The sequence below is a fragment of the Oncorhynchus gorbuscha genome, linkage group LG02 (assembly GCF_021184085.1).
Source record: "Oncorhynchus gorbuscha isolate QuinsamMale2020 ecotype Even-year linkage group LG02, OgorEven_v1.0, whole genome shotgun sequence".
In the NCBI taxonomy this organism is placed as follows: domain Eukaryota; kingdom Metazoa; phylum Chordata; class Actinopteri; order Salmoniformes; family Salmonidae; genus Oncorhynchus; species Oncorhynchus gorbuscha.
In genome coordinates, this window is record NC_060174.1 from 63,154,324 (window position 1) to 63,173,068 (window position 18,745).

Below are 18,745 nucleotides of genomic sequence, written 5' to 3' on the forward strand. Positions count from 1 at the left end.
TATAGCACTAACACTAACTATAGCACTAACTAACTATAGCACTAACTATAGCACTAACTATAGCACTAACTATAGCACTCACTATAGCACTAACACTAACTATAGCACTAACACTAACTATAGCACTAACTATAGCACTAACACTAACTATAGCACTCACTATAGCACTAACACTAACTATACCACTAACACTAACTATAGCACTAACACTAACTATAGCACTCACTATAGCACTCACTATAGCACTAACACTAACTATAGCACTAACACTAACTATAGCACTCACTAACGATAGCAACAACAACAAAAATTGGCTGAACAACTTGTTCACTTGATTCATTGCATGTCAAGAACTCCCAGCCAACACCCCTTCTACTTAATTCCTAGCATGATTTACTTTGCATTCATGATGTTTATCATAAATACTTACAGATGTTGGATTTAAATTGGATCACCCTGTTGCAGGAGAACAATTTCAAACTTGGATGTCAGGTTTAAAATGGCTTCTAAAGAAATTTCAGACTGGATTTTTCCTCATGAAAAATCTATCAACGCCTACAAAAATGCCCATGAATTATAACATAATAATAATCATTCACATTTTCTGTTGCTGCAGGATTATTTCAAACTGGCTCAAAATCCTACATCTGTACAAATGGCTAAAGTATCTTGAATATCTTAACATTAATCAAGACAGGAACTCAAAACAAAGTTGAGGCTCAACCATAAATTATTCTCAAACCATTGATCAAGTTCATCTTGCAGTAGACTACAAACAGTACTTGTAAAAGCAGTCAATATCAGGATGCTGTTTGAATCTCGGGCTTGGTTGCCTTTTGATATGCATTTTAGTGGGTTTCGTGTTTCACAAAGCCATTCAGAAAACAAACCATTTGACCACTCATGTGACCGTCTTTAAAATGCTTTAACCCTGAAGCAGATATTTGCACAATTGCAGTCTCATTATTTTGGCACAGCAGGTGTCCATGGCAACTGCCACATTTGGAAGAAGAAAAAAAGGAAGAAAAATATTTAATTCAAGAGAAACAGTATAAACACTTGACCTATAGGATGTAATAAGGAATCTCTGAGAAAAACAGTCATAGATTTTACAAACAAAGCGTTCTGTCATTGCTTTATACCATACCACACTCCAAAGCCAAACTCAACACATACTTCTGAATAAGGGTATGTTGTATAAAAGATACAGTCATATTGTGTCTTGTTAGCTCTTATAACCTTTGACCTCTCTATAATAGTTATGCTGGCAGACTCATCTTACTTCGGTGCCAATGGCCTGCTGGCCAGCTTCTCATCCAGCTACTGTAACTAGCTACAAAAACTTACACATTGCATCAGAGATAGAGAACATTTCAAAGACACACACACACACACACACACACACACACACACACACACACACACACACACACACACACACACACACACACACACACACACACACACACACACACACACACACACACACACACACACACACACACACACACACACACACACACACACACACACACACACACACACACACACACACAAAGTATTGTTTGTTGTTAATCCAGAAGGGGTAGACGCAAACTGCCAACCTGAAAATGTAAGGTCTTTATAAACTTGACCCATAGATTAATAATGGTGTTGCAAGGAGAACTAGTTAAGAAAGCCAGCCATTTCACAAGAATGAAGCAACGGGCCAGAAGCTCGCTGTTGTTTTTCCTGTTTCAGAAAATAATAGCAATGTGATTTAGGCTGGAGTGAACTGTGACGACTACGGTGTTGTATTAAAAGTTTAGTAATCCATTAAAACCATAAACCATTTGGCATTGTCTCAATATTTCAATTTGTAATGACAGAGGGACTCTTAAAAAAAATGAAATAAGAGCTATGTCAGCTAATCGTGATAACAAATATTTTGTTGTTGCTCAACAGAAACGTTGTCAAGGAAAGTGCAACAACCAAATCATGAAATAGGTAAACGCCTGCTATCGTCTTCACAAGGTTACATAAAATATATTTCTTAAATCAATACATTCCATGACAATACGTTTGAGTGATCTATATCCTCTTTGACGGGCACAATTTAGGCTTTGGACAAAACAATAATTTGCACAACCACTGGCTAATGTGTAAGGCTGTTGCAGACACAGATGGTACGACGACAAACCAAATAAAAACCTTGACCAGCAATGTTGCTAGAATGTACAAGTCCTTCTAGCAAATATTTAATTTGTCAAAACGTAATTGTGATACCTCGATAATTGTCCTTTAGAATGGCCTGCAGTAGACCACCAAAGCTTGCACGAACATAGGTTACAGTCATGTATTATTTCACACAGTATAACAATTGAACAGAGACTAAACGACACGTGAGACAAGCTAGTTTTACTATGTTTGACATGCAAGCTGATGCAACATGTAGAAGCAAGTAGAGAGCAGAAATGATTAGAAATTCCTGAAAGAAGAATAATAACAATGTGTCTGGATCACTAGGTCATATCCCCATTGTGACCTGTTTTCTCTTACCCCTACAAGAAAGCACACTTGCCACAATCTCTCTAAAAAAAAAAAAGAAGGTTCGCTACCTAGCTGTTAAATACTCTGAATCAGTCAGCACACTTTCTAAAAATAATACTGAGAAGCTAGCTTATGTAAAGAGTATATTATGAGTAGTATCATTTGACAATCCTGATCCATTTCATGCAAGTGTTCGGCTAGAGAAAGAATGCAAGAGCGGAGTGTCTGTTTCTTCAGTGGATATTCATAAAGCAAAAATAGATTTGTTTGTGCATAAACCAAAATTATTTCGTAAAAGAAATAGGGCCTAACTCTTTTCATAGGCAAAGCAAAACATCTAAAGATATGACTGCCAACTATTTCCTGAAAAATAATTGTTACCCTATTAATAAAAAGTAACAAGGTGTAGAAAGTCCAAATAGCATTTACTTTGTGGGTCAACTCTGGTTTTATAACACAAATGCTGTTGTGCAGATTATACGTCTCCGTTTTTTCCATTGCACACCAATGTCACTGTGTGTTTTTTAATGGGATACAGTCCGTCTTACAGCTTTGGCTACAAGTGTTGTTCACTAGCATGGGGTCTAAAAGGCTTTTCAGGAGGTCTAGGTGTAAACAAGTAGAATATAGGTCTAAACTTACGATGGGATAATCCACACATTTTCCTGAAGAAACCATTTTATTTATTTTCTAAAAACCATCTTCAGAAACTTTCCCTTTTGAATACACAGTGATCTCACCATGACTTGTAGAAAACCATATGGTTGGCGGGGTGAGCTGAGGACACACATGCACCTTGGCAAACATACAACTTCCCTATTAGAATCCAAGATACATTTCTCACATCAGTGAAATGCCCGAGTCCTCGTGGATGTGTTTAAAGAGTAAGACGGAGAAAAAAGTCATTACATGACCATGTCTTTTGCCTAAATCAAATCCGTTTTTAAGGAACTCAAGAACAGCACGGCAAGAACATACAGACACTACCGTAAAGGCTAAAAGAGATTCTAAAACAATCAACTACTGTAGGTTACAAAGTCCTTTCGATCGATGGCAATCTACCATAAAGATCACTAAATATGTGTTAGTGCTTACTTGTTCTACTCCATCATACCCCCACGGAGGTATTTTCTTTTGAGTGTGCTGAGAAAAATGCATGGTTTGAATAATAATGGCTTTGTTTCACTTTATTTAACTCAAACATTGTCTAATAAATCCCAAATACATAAACATGGTAACAATATTATTTTCCATTGTGCCCCTTGGCTGCGGTGTGGGTTTGATTGTAAATTCAGCCTTATTATCTGACGATCCAGCTGATTCACTCTACATTGTAAGAAGTAGTCACGTTAGATCTGGCACAGAAAACCGACTTACATTGTACTGTCAACGAAATAAGCCTAGACACGAGAGATAATATAGGCCTACTGCTTGACACCATATAGAAAAGCCTTTCAACAAAGTCTCCTGTTGGACTTTTGGTTCTTTTTTTACTTTTAATAACTGCAATCTAAACATTGGAAAGGGAGTGGCAATCTATTCACACGGTTCATGACTATTAGAGGTAGGCCTATAAGCATACACTGTGTACCTTTGTGCTAAAACATAGCCCCGGTGAACCAGTCAGGTTTGCCATCTCAAGCATTACTTGAGTTATATGCATATTTCACAAGTCAGAAGTGACTGTCACTGGGCAAGAATGTTAACACTATCCAGTGATCTGCTCAGATAGCGTGCTCTCCAACTTGCGAGTCAGCTGCCAGAGTTTGGTCGTTTTCAAGCGTATCACTATTGTGAAGTTTGATAGTTTATCAAATAAACAATATAGCCTAGTGATCAATATCATTGTGGTTTGACACTGTAAATTCTTTTGGTAGTAAAATGTGTTAACAACTCTTCTTCATCTGATAATAGGGTAACTTAAGGTTACTTGCGTAACCCCAGTTCTCTGTAGTACAATCACTGTTAAGTTCGACATCTCATTTGTGAGATTCTCCTAAGTAGCTTGAAGAACCAATGCAACACAGAGTATTGGGAAAATATTCAGACCCCTTGACTTTTTCCACATTTTGTTACGTTACAGCCTTATTCTAAAATGGATGAAATTGTTTCCCCCCCTTGTCAATCTACACACAATACCCCATAATGACAAAGTAAAAAAATGTTTTTTATACATTTTTACAAATGTATAAACAATTATAAACAGAAATATCACATTTAGTAAGTATTCATACCCTTTAATAAGTTGAAGCACCTTAGGCAGCGATAACAGCCTCAAGTCTTCTTGGGTATGATGCTACAAGCTTGGCACAACTGTATTTGTGGAGTTTCTCCCATTCTTCTCTGTGATCCTCTCAAGCTCTGTCAGGTTGGATGAGTAGAGTCGATGCACAGCTATTTTCAGGTCTCTCCAGAGATGTTCGATTGGGTTCAAGTCCGGGCTCTGGCTGGGCCACTCAAGGATATTCAGAGACTTGTCCCGAAGGCACTAGTGCGTTGTCTTGGCTGTGTGCTTGCGGTCATTGTCATGTTGGAAGGTTAACATTCTCCCCCAGTCTGAGGTCCTGAGCACGCTGGAGCAGGTTTTCATCAAGGATCTCGCTGTACTTTGCTCCGTTCATCTTTCCCTCGATCCTGACTAGTCTCCCAGTCCCTGCTGCTGAAAAACATCCCCACAGCATATGCTTCACCATAGTGATTGTGCCAGGTTTCCTACAGACGTTATGCTTGGCATTCAGGCCAAAGAGTTCAATCTTGGTTTCATCAGAGCAGAGAATTTTGTTTATCATAGTCTGAGAGTCTTTTAGGTGCAGGCTGTCATGTGCCTTTTACTGAGGAGTGGCTTCTGTCTGGCCACTCTACCATAAAGGCCTGATTGGTGGAGTGCTGCAGAAATGGTTGTCCTTCTGGAAGGTTCTCCCATCTCCACAGGGGAACTCTTGAGCTCTGTCAGAGTGACCATATGGTTCTTGGTCACCTCCCTGACCAAAGCCCTTCTCTACCGATTGCTCAGTTTGGACCGGCAGCCAGCTCTAGGAAGAGTCTTAGTGGTTCCAAACTGCTTCCATTTAAGAATGATAGAGACCACTGTGTTCTTGGGGACCTTCAACGCTGTAGAACTGTTTTGGTACTCTTCCCCAGATCTGTGCCTCGACAGAATCCTGTCTCGGAGCTCTACGGAAAATTCCCTCCACTTCATGGCTTGGTTTTTGCTCTAACATTCACTGTCAACTGTGAATGTGTGTGCCTTTCCAAGTGTGTGCCTTTCCAAATCATGTCCAATCAATTGAATGTACCACAGGTGGACTCCAGTCAACTTGCAGAAACATCTCAAGGATGATCAATGGAAACAGGATGCAGCCGACATCAATTTTGAGTGTCACAGCAAAGAGTCTGAATACATATGTAAATAAGGTATTTCTGTTTTTTAAATTTTTTTTTTTAAATATTTACAAACATTTCTAAAAGCCTGTTTTCACTTTGTAATTATGGGGTATTGTGTGCAGATTGATGAGGGGGAGAAAATGTGTATCCATTTTATAATTAGGCTGTAATGTAACAAATTGTGGAAAATGTCAAGGGGTCTGAATACTTTCCGAATGCACTGTTTGTCTGTGAGAGAGTGGCGAATGAGTGAGACCCTCCCCTCATACTAAAGATCCTGCCCTCTGATCATTCTCAAGCATGCCAAACTTCCTCACATTCTTGTGAGTATGGGAATGTGGTAAGATTAGGATTGCAAAGGGTCGGAAACTTTCCGGAAAACTTTTCCATGGGAAGTTAAGCCCGGGAATATTTCTTAAATTCATTTTTTAAAAGTTTGCTTATAACAGTGATTTGTGATTTTTTTTTGGGGGGGGGGATACACATAAGGCAATTCTAGATCTTGTGGCATATTTTGGTTAAACTTTCCCCAATTCAATGGAATTGCAACCCTCTGCATGCACAGTGCATTATTCCATCACATGTACAGCTGATTCTCAAGGTATTGCACACTAATGAGATGCTATTGAGCCCACACTACTACACTGTCTGAGCCAAGGACCACATGCTTTCTGGTAAGTTTTGATTACAATACTGGGTGGGGTAAATATATTTTATATGACATACATGATTTTTTGTTAACTAGTAAATAGTAGCCTACAGCAAAGTGTGTTAAAATAATTTCTAACTAACCCATGTGAGTTTTAGCTTGCTTGAGCCTGCTAACTGAGGAGTGTTAATTCACCTGTTTCCATACATGTTTCATTTTAAAACATGTATCTTACAAAGGAGTTGTTTAATCTAACTGCTTAACTATTTATCTGTACATACATGGAATTGTACTTGGGTGCTTCTTACTCTTTACAGGAAAATGCCACGGGCACTATCTGAATTGTGTGGAGACATTTCACTGCAGCTAATGTAGATGGAAAAGCTGTGTGCATTTGCAAATACTGTGCCAAATGTGAAGAATGCAACAAAGATGCGGAATCATCTGGCCAAGTGCATAAAGTTCCCTCAGCGCTCACAACAAGCAACCTCTGATAAAAGTCCCTCTACTTCTATTCGAGGGGAAAATGATGAATCAGACACCTTATCAATAGCAACAGCTCATGGTCCTTCAGGAATCATATGTTTTTGTTGATTCAATGGAGGAACGTAGTCATAGAAATGCTGAGGAATGTCTTGCTCGAGCTGTGTATGCAACTGGTTCACCTCTGATGCTCAAATGCAATGTGTATTGGAAGAGATTTCTGAATGTTCTTCACCCAGCATACATCCCTCCAACCAGACATGCTTTATCTACTCATTTGCAAGATTCAGAGTTCAACAGAGTTCAAGTGAAGGTCAAGCAAATCATAGAGAAAGCAGACCCTATTGCAATCATTTCTGATGGGTGGTCGAATGTTCGTGGGCAAGAATAATTAACTAAATCATCTCCACCCCTCAACCAGTATTCTACAAGCACAGACACAAGGGACAACAGACACACCGCTCTCTACATTGCAGATGAGCTGAAGGCAGTCATCAATGACCTTGGACCACAGAAGGTATTTGCACTGGTGACAGACAATGCTGCAAACATGAAGGTCTAAAGTGGAGGAGTCCTACCCTCACATCACACCCATTTGGTTGTGCTGCTCATGCATTGAATCTGCTCCTCAAGGACATCATTGCACTGAAAACAATGGATACACTCTACAAGAGAGCCAAGAAATGGTTAGGTATGTGAAGGGTCATCAAGTTATAGCATAAATCTACCTCACCAAGCAAAGTGAGAAGAATAAGAGCACCACATTGAAGCTGCCAGCAACACCCATTGGGGGTGATGTTGTCATCATGTGTGACAGTCTCCTGGAGGGGAAGGAGTCTCTCCCAAGAAATGGCCATTTCACAGTCTGCCGATATGGACAGCCCCATCAAGAGGATCCTCCTGGATGATATATTTTGGGAGAGAGTGGTAAGCAGCCCGAAACTCCTGAAACCTATAGCAGTATCCATTGCAAGTATTGAGGGAGACAATGCCATCCTGTCTGATATTCAGACTCTGCTTGCAGATGGTGGCCATCTAGGCAAATTTGAGGCTTTTTGAGCCTGACAATGAGCCATCCTCAACAAGGTTGGAAAGTGACAGTGAAGATGAGGCCTCAGAGTCTGATGTTCAAGAGGTGGACATTGAGGAGGTCCAGGGAGAAGACATGGAAGCCTGAGAGGGAGACAGCCAAAGCTTTAGTATCTAGACTATCTTTTTACAGATGTATGTTGAAAATGTTTTTGGGAAATGCGATGGATCATTGGGGATAATTCAATATTCCCTTTCTTCTGTTGTTCAGTGAAATCATCCCATGTGAAGAGTCAACCAATTTAATTAAAGTTCAATTCGTAACTAAATTGTTTTTTTTTTTTCTATTGGAAGGATTTAACCATTTGCAATTATGTCTACTTATGATAAGGTAAAATGTTTATATTTCTGTCTCCATATGATATGGTAAACATATCCAATGCAAAAAAACATCTACATTTAAATTGTATTAATGTGCATATATTACCATTAATTCCCATATATTCCTGTTAATTCCCATGTATTCCCGTTAATTCCCACGGAAAGACTCCACCTCTGAATATTCCCCAAAATGTGCAACCCTAGGTGAGATAATATCAAAGAACCGGGAATACAGTGCATTTTGTTACGTTACAGTCTTCTTTAAAATATATATATTTTTCAATTCTCATTAATGTATACACAATTCCACCATAATGACAAAGTGAAAACAGGTTTTTAGACATTTTTGCAAATGTATTTAAAAAAGCAATCCCTGCGGGTAGCCTAGTAATTAGAGCGTTGGACTAGTAACTGAAAGATTGCAAGATCGAATGCCCGAGCTGACAAGGTAAAAATCTGTTGTTCTGCCCCTGAACAAGGCAGTTAACCCACTGTTCTGTCCCCACAGGAGGCCTTATGCCTTCTGGTAGGACTTCATTGAAAATAAGAATGTGTTCTTAACTGACTTGCCTAGTTAAATAAAGGTAAATTAAAAGAAGTTAAAAAATTTACATAAGTATTCAGACCATTTGCTTTAAAACTCGAAATTGAGCTCAGGTGCATCCTGTTTCCATTGATCATCCTTGAGATGTTTTTACAACTTGATTGGAGTCCACCTGTGGTAAATTCAATTGATTGGACATGATTTGGAAAGGCACAAACCTATCTATAAGGTCCCACAGTTGACAATGCATGTCAGAGCAGAAATCAAGCCATGAGGTCAAAGGAATTGTCCATAGAGCACAGGTGCATCCTGTTTCCACTGATTATCCTTGAGATGTTTCTACAATTTGATTGGAGTCCACCTGTGGTACTTTCAATTGATTGGACATGATTTGGAAAGGCACAAACCTGTCTATATACTGTAAGGTCCCACAGTTGACCGTGCATGTCAGAGCAGAAACCAAGTCATGAGGTCAAAGGAATTGTCTGTAGAGCTCAGAGACGGGATTGTGTCAAGGCACAGACCTGGGGAAGGGTACCAAAATGGAATAAGTGGAATAAGTTTGGAACCACCAAGCCTCTTCCTATAGCTGGCCGCCTGGCCAAACTGCGCAATCGGGGGAGAAGAGCCTTGGTCAAGGAGGTGAACAAGAACCCGATATTACAGAAAAGTACAAAGTACAGAGATTCTTGATGAAAACCTGCTCCAGAGTGCTCAGGACCTTAGACTGGGACGAAGGTTCACCTTCCAACCGGACAACGACACTAAGCACACAGCCAAGACAACGCAGGAGTGGTGTTTGTGACATGTCTCTGACTAGTCCTTGAGTGGCCCAGCCAGAGCCCGACTTGAACCCGATCCAACATCTCTGGAGAGACCTTAAAATAGCTGTGCAGCGATGCTCCTCATCCAACCTGACAGAGCTTGTGAGGATCAGCAGAAAAGAATGGGAGAAACTCCCCAAATACAGGTGTGGTCTAGTAGCCTACCTAGTTAACACAGTGCTGGTCGGAGAAGCTAATCATATAACAATGTGAACGTAGCTAGTGTTCACCAAGTGGGCAAGTAGCCTAACTAATTAGCACAAAGTTAGCCAAATGAAGCTAGCGCTATGTTCGTCTTGCGACAGAGAAAAGCATGGCTTCTCGACTGATAAGCAGGACGGTCGATCTAGTCACAGCTGGTAGTGGGTTAAACTAAACAAGAGAGCGAACTAGTAATTCTACCATTGCAGGTATAAAACCTAGTCGGTAGGATAGTTAGCCTTGCGGTGAGAAAGCCAGGTTAGCTAAGCCTTGCAGCTAAGCTAGCCAAGTCTCCGTAGCTAGCCGTGTGACACTAGCTAGAACAGGAGATGTTTGGCCCTGTCCGGGGGTGTCCTCGGATGGGGCCACAGTGTCTCCTGACCCCTCCTGTCTCAGCCTCCAGTATTTATGCTGCAGTAGTTTATGTGTCGGGGGGCTAGGGTCAGTTTGTTATATCTGGAGTACTTCTCCTGTCCTATTCGGTGTCCTGTGTGAATCTGAGTGTGTGTTCTCTAATTCTCTCCTTCTCTCTTTCTTTCTCTCTCTCGAAGGACCTGAGCCCTAGGACCATGCCCCAGGACTACCTGACATGATGACTCCTTGTTGTCCCCAGTCCACTTGGCCGTGCTGCTGCTCCAGTTTCAACTGTTCTGCCTTATTATTATTCGACCATGCTGGTCATTTATGAACATTTGAACATCTTGGCCATGTTCTGTTATAATCTCCACCCGGCACAGCCAGAAGAGGACTGGCCACCCCACATAGCCTGGTTCCTCTCTAGGTTTCTTGCTAGATTTTGGCCTTTCTAGGGAGTTTTTCCTAGCCACCGTGCTTCTACACCTGCATTGCTTGCTGTTTGGGGTTTTAGGCTGGGTTTCTGTACAGCACTTTGAGATATCAGCTGATGTACGAAGGGCTATATAAATACATTTGATTTGATTTGATTTGAAGGAAGAAAAGCGGTGAAGCTAATTCTTACCCGAAGTAGAAAGTATCCTTTCAGGAAAGTCACCCAGGACAAAAGATGAGATCTGATAACCCTGTGCTGGATGGTGCAACCTTGACTGCACACCGGTGAACAGTTAAGCAGGAAAACAGATCAAGTTGTGCTGAAGAAAACTAAATAGAAGTCTTCTGTGAGGAAAAGAAGTGAGAATGATCAGAGGTCAGGCGAGTGGCTCTTTAATATCAGGGGAGGGGCTCCTTCATTCGCCACTCGACCTGTCTGTCTCCGACAGACATGTATGATTGGTTCTTCGAGTTACTTAGGAAATTCTGGTGAATGGGATGTCAAAACGAATAATTGAAAGAGAACCCACCTCTTAGCAGTGATTGTGGTACACTTAGCAATGGAAGGCACACTGCACTCTACCCCTCCTCAACTTTCTTTCCATGGCCTCAATACTTCCTTGGCCTACTAGGCATATGTCCTTGGCAGTAGTCGATGAATGGTTTCTAATGCCTAGGTAGCTACAATACGCAAAGTAAGGTTGAAGTATATTAAACAGCAAATACTAAAATATGAATTTCCAAATAATTACAACTCATATATACAATCCACAAACTCATATGTAACAGTGTGACCACATTTCTGCATGTAGGCTCGGCCTTAAATGGATACTTTGAGATGTTGTCAATGATGAACTTGTGGATACCATTTGTATGTCTCTGTGTCCAGTATGAAGGAAGTTAGAGTTGTTTTTACGAACCAATGCTAACGAGCATTAGCACAATGACTGGACGTCTATGGGTATCTGCTAGCTCTAACTTCCTTCATACTGGACACAGAGCCATACAAATTGCATCAATGAGTTCATCTGACTCTGGGGAAGTAGATAAAGAGCCTCATTAACAAAATATCGAAGTATCCCTTTCAAAGCTGTAAGAGAAATCTGTTACACAATTTGGGCACAACAGCACTATTAAGCTTAAATCATGTTACATATATGCTCAGACAATTACTACTGAATATCTTATGCTTGCCCCCCCCCCCCCATGTAGACTAGAGGACATGACATAGTAATGTGAACTCTTCATCACATTTTCAGGATATATTTCAGGGCTAAAAGGAGCTATTAGCAGCAGGACATCTTACAGCGTGCTCCTGAAAAGCCTTTAATGGGCTTTCAAAAAATGCACAATATTGTAATCTGTGCCCTAGATACCACACCAATATATGTTTCTGAGTATAGCCCAATGCTAAAATATCATTACATAATGTGTCAGGGAGCATTAGTTTGCCACTTACTGATTTATTCAGCAAATGAGAACAACACAGCTGTTGCTTAGCTAATTTACAGTTTTCTACGTCTTCAGTTTAAAAGCTTGCTGTGTTGAAGAGAAAGGGAGGCCTTCTGTGGATGCATTCTGTGGAGAGGATGCATTTACAAATGTCTCAATATGTCAATATTTTAGTGACCATTTGCCAGAGAGCTGACAGCTGGGCTTGCTAACACTGTAGAACATACTACAGTATTTGCATAGGGGGCAGCTTTGATTGAACAGCAGGCCTAAGTTGGTTGGAAGCTGGAACTACAAAAACTGAGAGCCTGAAACCATTCTACTATGTGCCTGAGCAAAAGAGGACAGGAAGCAATATTAAAACGGAAAATACAATGTCTTCCTCTGGCTTTGTGATAGTTACAATTCTTTCAAAAATGTATATCTAATCAAGATGTGGTACCCATTGCATGATTATGGAATTAGCCACACAAAGCAATCAGGTGGTTCCCTTGAGAGCCGAAGGGTATGCCATTACATTTTCATCAAACTTTTGTTCTGTGAGCACAAATAGGCACATGGCTTACCTTTCAATTTAAACTGGACACCTCCAAAACCTCCCCACCTTGCAATGACATCACAGATCACATTTGATGTCCTGGCAGTGTCTTCGTGAGCCAATCCAGACGTATCGCTATGGACAAAGTACTGAATCAATTATCATGAATCGAAACATTTTTTGCATTTAAAATATTTGTTTTGTGATTGCTCATATGAAGAGTTCTTGTAAGACGTAGTTAACAAACAAACCCCTTCAACTCTGCTTGCAAACCCCTTCAACTCTGCTGAATTGTAGCCTGAATAACCAGTGAGGTTTTTCTTCACAACCTGAAAATGTGTTGTAATAGTTGTAAGTACTATGTAACGATGTGTATGTAGTTACACTATTATTGGGATTACAATGAAAATGTGACAATTATGGACACCTGGGCCTGTTTACTACGTGTTGTGGTTGAATTAATGAACTCTGTAAGAAAATTGGATTTAACTTGAAACCGAAGAGCAGAAAAGGCTGTTGGATGCCAAAATCGCTCTAAAGACTAGGCCTAAATGTCCAACCAACAGGCTTGAATTGCAATACTTCATGTGTGATACTGCACTCATTACAATAATTATAATTTCATCCATCATAGCATAGGCCCACTCTCCATACAGCCTCAATCACTACAATGGTGGATGTGTTAAATGAAAACTTTCCATATCAAACCAGTGTACTTAACATAAAACTGCATATCTCAATCTCATCATCAAAAGGGAAATGGATATCAAAAATGGGAGGGAACATACTTGTAGGCTATAAACTTTATAATGTGCATTTCAGTTATGAGTTTTATCTTAGCTCAAGATGTGTATTGAACAGTAAACATAGGCTACTTGTCAACAGGCATTTGGGGGGGGGGGGGGGGTGGATTCTTCGATGCGTGTTCGCTATCCTACAGTTCAACACTATTCTTCATTATGTCTACAGCCTATGATTCACGAGATCATTTAGGATAAGATGCGCAACTCAACACACTCATGCCTGCAGCAGCCAGTGCACATGTGCTTAAAAACGTGCGGCTGGTTATCCATTACAACTCACAGTGCCAAGCAAGGTTTCTGTTGTGGAGTTACCGGTATATTCCAGCTATATATAGTAAGCCTATTCTATATAGGGCAGACATGCCTCCACAGTAGTCTATGACCATTAGAAGACTGTTATAGGGGGGGGGTGAATGGGAAACAAGCCAAACCGAAACAGTTATATTTAAAAATGTAATTATCCGAAAAGGACATTGTGAACCATCTCTGACTGATTCAATAAAGTTTGTTATTCACCCATAAATCTCTTCAACCTGCAACATTTGTACAATGTTTCATTCTAATAGACTATATAGGCTGTGGCTACTCCTAACCTTGTTGACCAAATCTGGTGCTGACATCCAACATGCGGTGCAGAGGCAATAGTCTCAACAACTTTGAGAGATGGATAGGACGTTTTGCCCCACTGATCAACTGTCAAATCAACCGTCAATAAAATTGTTAAAACTAATGAAACTGTTTGAAGTTGGAGAAACCAACATCTTGATGAGCCAATGCACTGCTTCAAGCACCCCTGTGCCGTCATTTATCAAACTAACCGGACTGTCTCCCATAGGACTATAGACCTATGCCTAATGATATCATATTTCTATATGATATTCTTCTATATGATATCCTTCTAATTTCCTATACGGTCATGTACGTCAATATAGCTGGAATTGCGCAACAAAGATCGTGACAATAAAAGAGGGCATTCATTTTGTAAAACATGGCACCAAAATCCAGAGCAGATGGACAGTTTTTATTCTATCGGTGAAACTAAATCCGCAGTGTCTTTCATAGTTTTAGCCTAGGATAGTGGCTGAATATGTAGGCTACCTCTCTGTGTCAGGCAGATGTTAATGTATCATTTAATTTGACAAACGTCTGACACCTTGCATCCTCGTTTTAATTTGGGTACAGCATGTGCCAAACTAAAATATTTGAGGGCTTTATTGCAATTTTAGTTCTATTTCGCCCATTGTTCGGTCCAACAAGTGTTGACTTGGTAGGGGGCTGGACACATTTGGACATAGTCCGAGAAAACAGCCAACAGACGGAGATACAACATAGTGGTTTTAAATTGTATGCCTGCTCCTTCTCATTCCCAAATGATTGACCCTTATATATCAGTTTATTCCGCCTTACGCACCACACCGCATGCACTAAACTCCAGATGTTCATTGTAAATGATCCTTATGTTGTCTAATTTGTGTTATACAGTCTTAACCATGGAGCCCCATTCATAATAACGTGACGGTCCGAAGTAGAACAGTCAACACAATTCTTAGCTCTGTCCAGAATAGGAAGGAGTAAAACTAAGGAAATAAGCATTGATGTTGAGAATAATGACAGATGGGCAACCTAGGACGTCATGAAAGTGAGCAGAGCGTCTTTTTTGTCGGGTGTAACGTAAACTGACTATTGTAAATCCATACTATCTGTAATCAAAATAGACCCCAAAATATCATATATCATTCTGCATTTACGGTCTAATTCAATGAGGCTCTGGAATGCTGGAAGGAAATAAAGTTTTACTGATTCTGCTGTAAATCTGGTTGGGAAATCCAGAAATGGAGGCAATGGAACCAAGCGTAAAATTGTCTGTATGTTTTAAGATTCACTTACTTCACTTACTTAAGTTTAGTATATATCATATGTAGGGAATAACTGTAATATATTCTTATAAATAGCCTAACATAGACCGTTTTAACACCAGCCCCTTGACTCACTTTTCCTATTTCTTACCTGCTGTCCTAAGCTTTTTTTCCAATGGCGACAGCGATTCACAGCTTCCCCGGTTTTTCCCCGGCAAGGCTTCGAATTGTTTAATATTTTCCCTTACTTTATTTCATTTCTCACTTCCATCTTCTTTCATCTCATCAATAAACACACGCTGCAGCCTACCTTCATAAAGGACTTCAACGAGTTCAAGTGCGCCCTCCCATTTTTTAACTATACGTTGAATATTTTGGACAGGCACGCCTTTTCACTTACGATTGGAACAGAGCCTCTCTTGAGCGATGTAGGTTGGAACATAAATCGGTCAACGTGGTTTTGCCCCAATCATTGAGCCGTACACCCTCTCTACGGAGTGCAGTGGGCCGGTGAAACTGTCTCCATGGCATTGTGGCTCCGAAATAGTACATGTCCTCTTACGCAGACAGGGTTGTTTGAACCAATATGAACAACCGAAGACCGTAGTTTTAATGAAATTCCACTCTCTGTGTCTTGAAATGTTCATCCATGCAGAATGTACGTCTTCGCAGAATGTTATTTAAGGAAATAATTTTCATTCAAGTCATCAAGGGTTCATTTCCTCTTGCACGCTTTTATAAAAAATAATTATATATATATAATTATATAGGCCTATATTGGAATCAGGACGCTTGGTTTATAATGTAAAGAGAATAACTCTAGTTTCAATATTCCATTGATCAAAAGGGCAGTCATTTGAAGAACTATGTCTCTCATGTGTCTGTACTTTGCATTGGACAAAGTCGTTGTCAGTAACTGCTACCGATTGGTTTGCAGCTTCACATTGGATGACGTTGCTGCCTATCATTTTTAGTACCAACAAGCTAGATTGGCTGCGGTGTCTTTTACTTTCTACGCATTTCTATTTTCTCATTTATTTATTTTTTAACGTCCCTAGCTGACCTCAAGCCAAGATTTTTTTTTAAAAATGCTGACGGTTTAGCTGGCCAATCAGATTGAGTAATGCAATATTAAATTGTTTTGTTCTCCAATGCGTTCACAGATATGTTCTGACTGGCATAAAATATAGCAATAGTGTGGATCTTTCAAGTCCCCACACCCCCCTCCGGCCTTCATGCCCCCTCCCTGTCTAGACAATGACAGGTGTGTGTGTGTGTGTGTGTGTGTGTGTGTGTGTGTGTGTGTGTGTGTGTGTGTGTGTGTGTGTGTGTGTGTGTGTGTGTGTGTGTGTGTGTGTGTGTGTGTGTGTGTGTGTGTGTGTGTGTGTGTGTGTGTGTGTGTGTGTGTGTGTGTGCGAGCGCGCTTGTCTGATGTCTAGACTTGAATAATCAGCCTTAATTAAAGCTGAAGTTAATGTTTATTAAATATTCTAAACATCATGGGATTTTCGTTATCGGCAACACCATGAGATGTCGAACATATCTGCAGAACCCGAAGTAGGCTATCACGTTCTCTCTTGGAATGATGCTTATCAGGGGGTTCTGTTTCATGCATAATGCTCTGTTGTAGGATAATTAGGTGTGACTCGTAGCCGAAATAATACGCGTGCTTCGGCCTACTATGAAATTAGACTAAGAAAGACAACATGACGGGAACCATTGAGCAAACGTAGTTCATTAACATTAAATACGCGTATTTCCTATTTTGCTTAGTCCCGCAAGACACATCTCATAGCTACAATGTACTCAAACAATTGCCATTTCTCATGGTAAAACTTTCATCCCGAATTGTAGATTTCCGGATTTTGTGAGACATGTGCATTTGGTTGATTATGAGCGCCATCTGGCGGATATTTTTTTTTAAATGTAATTTCATTGCGGGTTAAGGGGAGGACACCCGCGGCGTGAGAAGGGGTAGCCACAGATAAAACAATGAGCCAAACATTTCACCAGATGTATTACGTGTGAAGCATCGGGTTGGGCTTTCCCGCTCACCAACAAATATGGGAGGCAGTGGGAGAAGATAGAGCGAAATGGATTTTGGCCGAAAGCATGCACATTTTCTAATCGAGTAAAAGTTTAATCTCAATACAATGTTCCCAAAACTACATTCTTATACGAACACGAGTGGACTAGGTTTTGTAGATTTTACCCTTTGCCAAAGTTTTAAGAAATTGCGTTGTTCAGGAGTGCAATGGTGAATTGGGTTCATCTCACAGAGTAGATGTTCCCTAACGGAAATACGCATATCAATGATATAACTAAGCCAATAGGATCTCGCTAGCTCGTGCTTGCCCCCCTCCCTCAATTCTTGCTTGTTCTGCCCACTATGACTCATTTGTTCCCGTTGGAAACGACAGGCTGTGGTGTATCTTGGGTTAGTTATAAACATCTTTGGATGCTGCATCCCAATATGGCAACTGGATTATGGGCGAGTGGGTGTGTCGAAAGGAAATTAGTGGGCGTGTGGAAAAAAGTGTGTGAGTCAAAAGTGCTCTGCTATAGGTTTGATGGTTTTCATTGATCAGTGTTTTTTTCTTCAGTTTCTTACCATGCAACTGCCATACATTGCCCTACCTTACCGTGAGAGTTTGGACCTTTTTTTTTTAAGCCAGAGGATGAGTCTGAGTCGTATTTCACTGTTTGGTTTACACAAATAATTGTTCATTTTAAGTTATAAAACTGGCAATTGTTTATTTTTTATTAAAAGTATTGATGGCGGGTGTACTTAATGCGTTCTGTGCGTGTGCAGCTGTCACCCTGATATTGGTTACTAGGTAGCTACTTCCCAAGGGCCGAACAGTAGTGCTTGTCATGCAGAGCTAAGGGCACTGTGTCCCATTCTTGTTGCTGTTCATGCCCTCCCAATTGCGTAGTAGACGAAATATACAGTACCAGTCAAAAGTTTAGACAAACCTACTCATTCAAGGGTTTTTATTTATTTTTACATTGTAGAATAATAGGGAGGACATCAAAACTATTAAATAACACATATGGAATCATGTAGTAACCAGAAAAGTGTTCAACAAATCATAATATATTTTACATTTTAGATTCTTCAAAGTAGCCACCCTTTGCCTCGATGACAGTTGTGCACACTCTTGTCATTCTCTCAACCAGCTTCATGCGGTATTCACCTGGAATGCATTTCAATTAACAGGTGTGCCTTGTTAAAAAAGAACAGCTCAAATAAGCAAAGAGAAATGACAATTCAACATTATTT

General features: G+C 40.2%; 1 protein-coding gene across 1 annotated transcript in view; it reads right to left on the bottom strand.

Moving 5' to 3' along the window:
- The window catches only part of LOC124006460 (zinc finger and BTB domain-containing protein 20-like), a 46,968-nt gene extending 31,190 nt beyond the window's left edge, over positions 1-15,778 (bottom strand). Inside the window, exons 1-2 of the mRNA XM_046316487.1 lie at positions 15,614-15,778; positions 12,832-12,938 (exon numbers count right to left, since the gene is read on the bottom strand). The gene's annotated coding sequence lies outside the window, so the exon portion shown is untranslated. The remainder of the gene's footprint in view (positions 1-12,831; positions 12,939-15,613) is intronic.
- Positions 15,779-18,745: the final 2,967 nt, after the last annotated feature.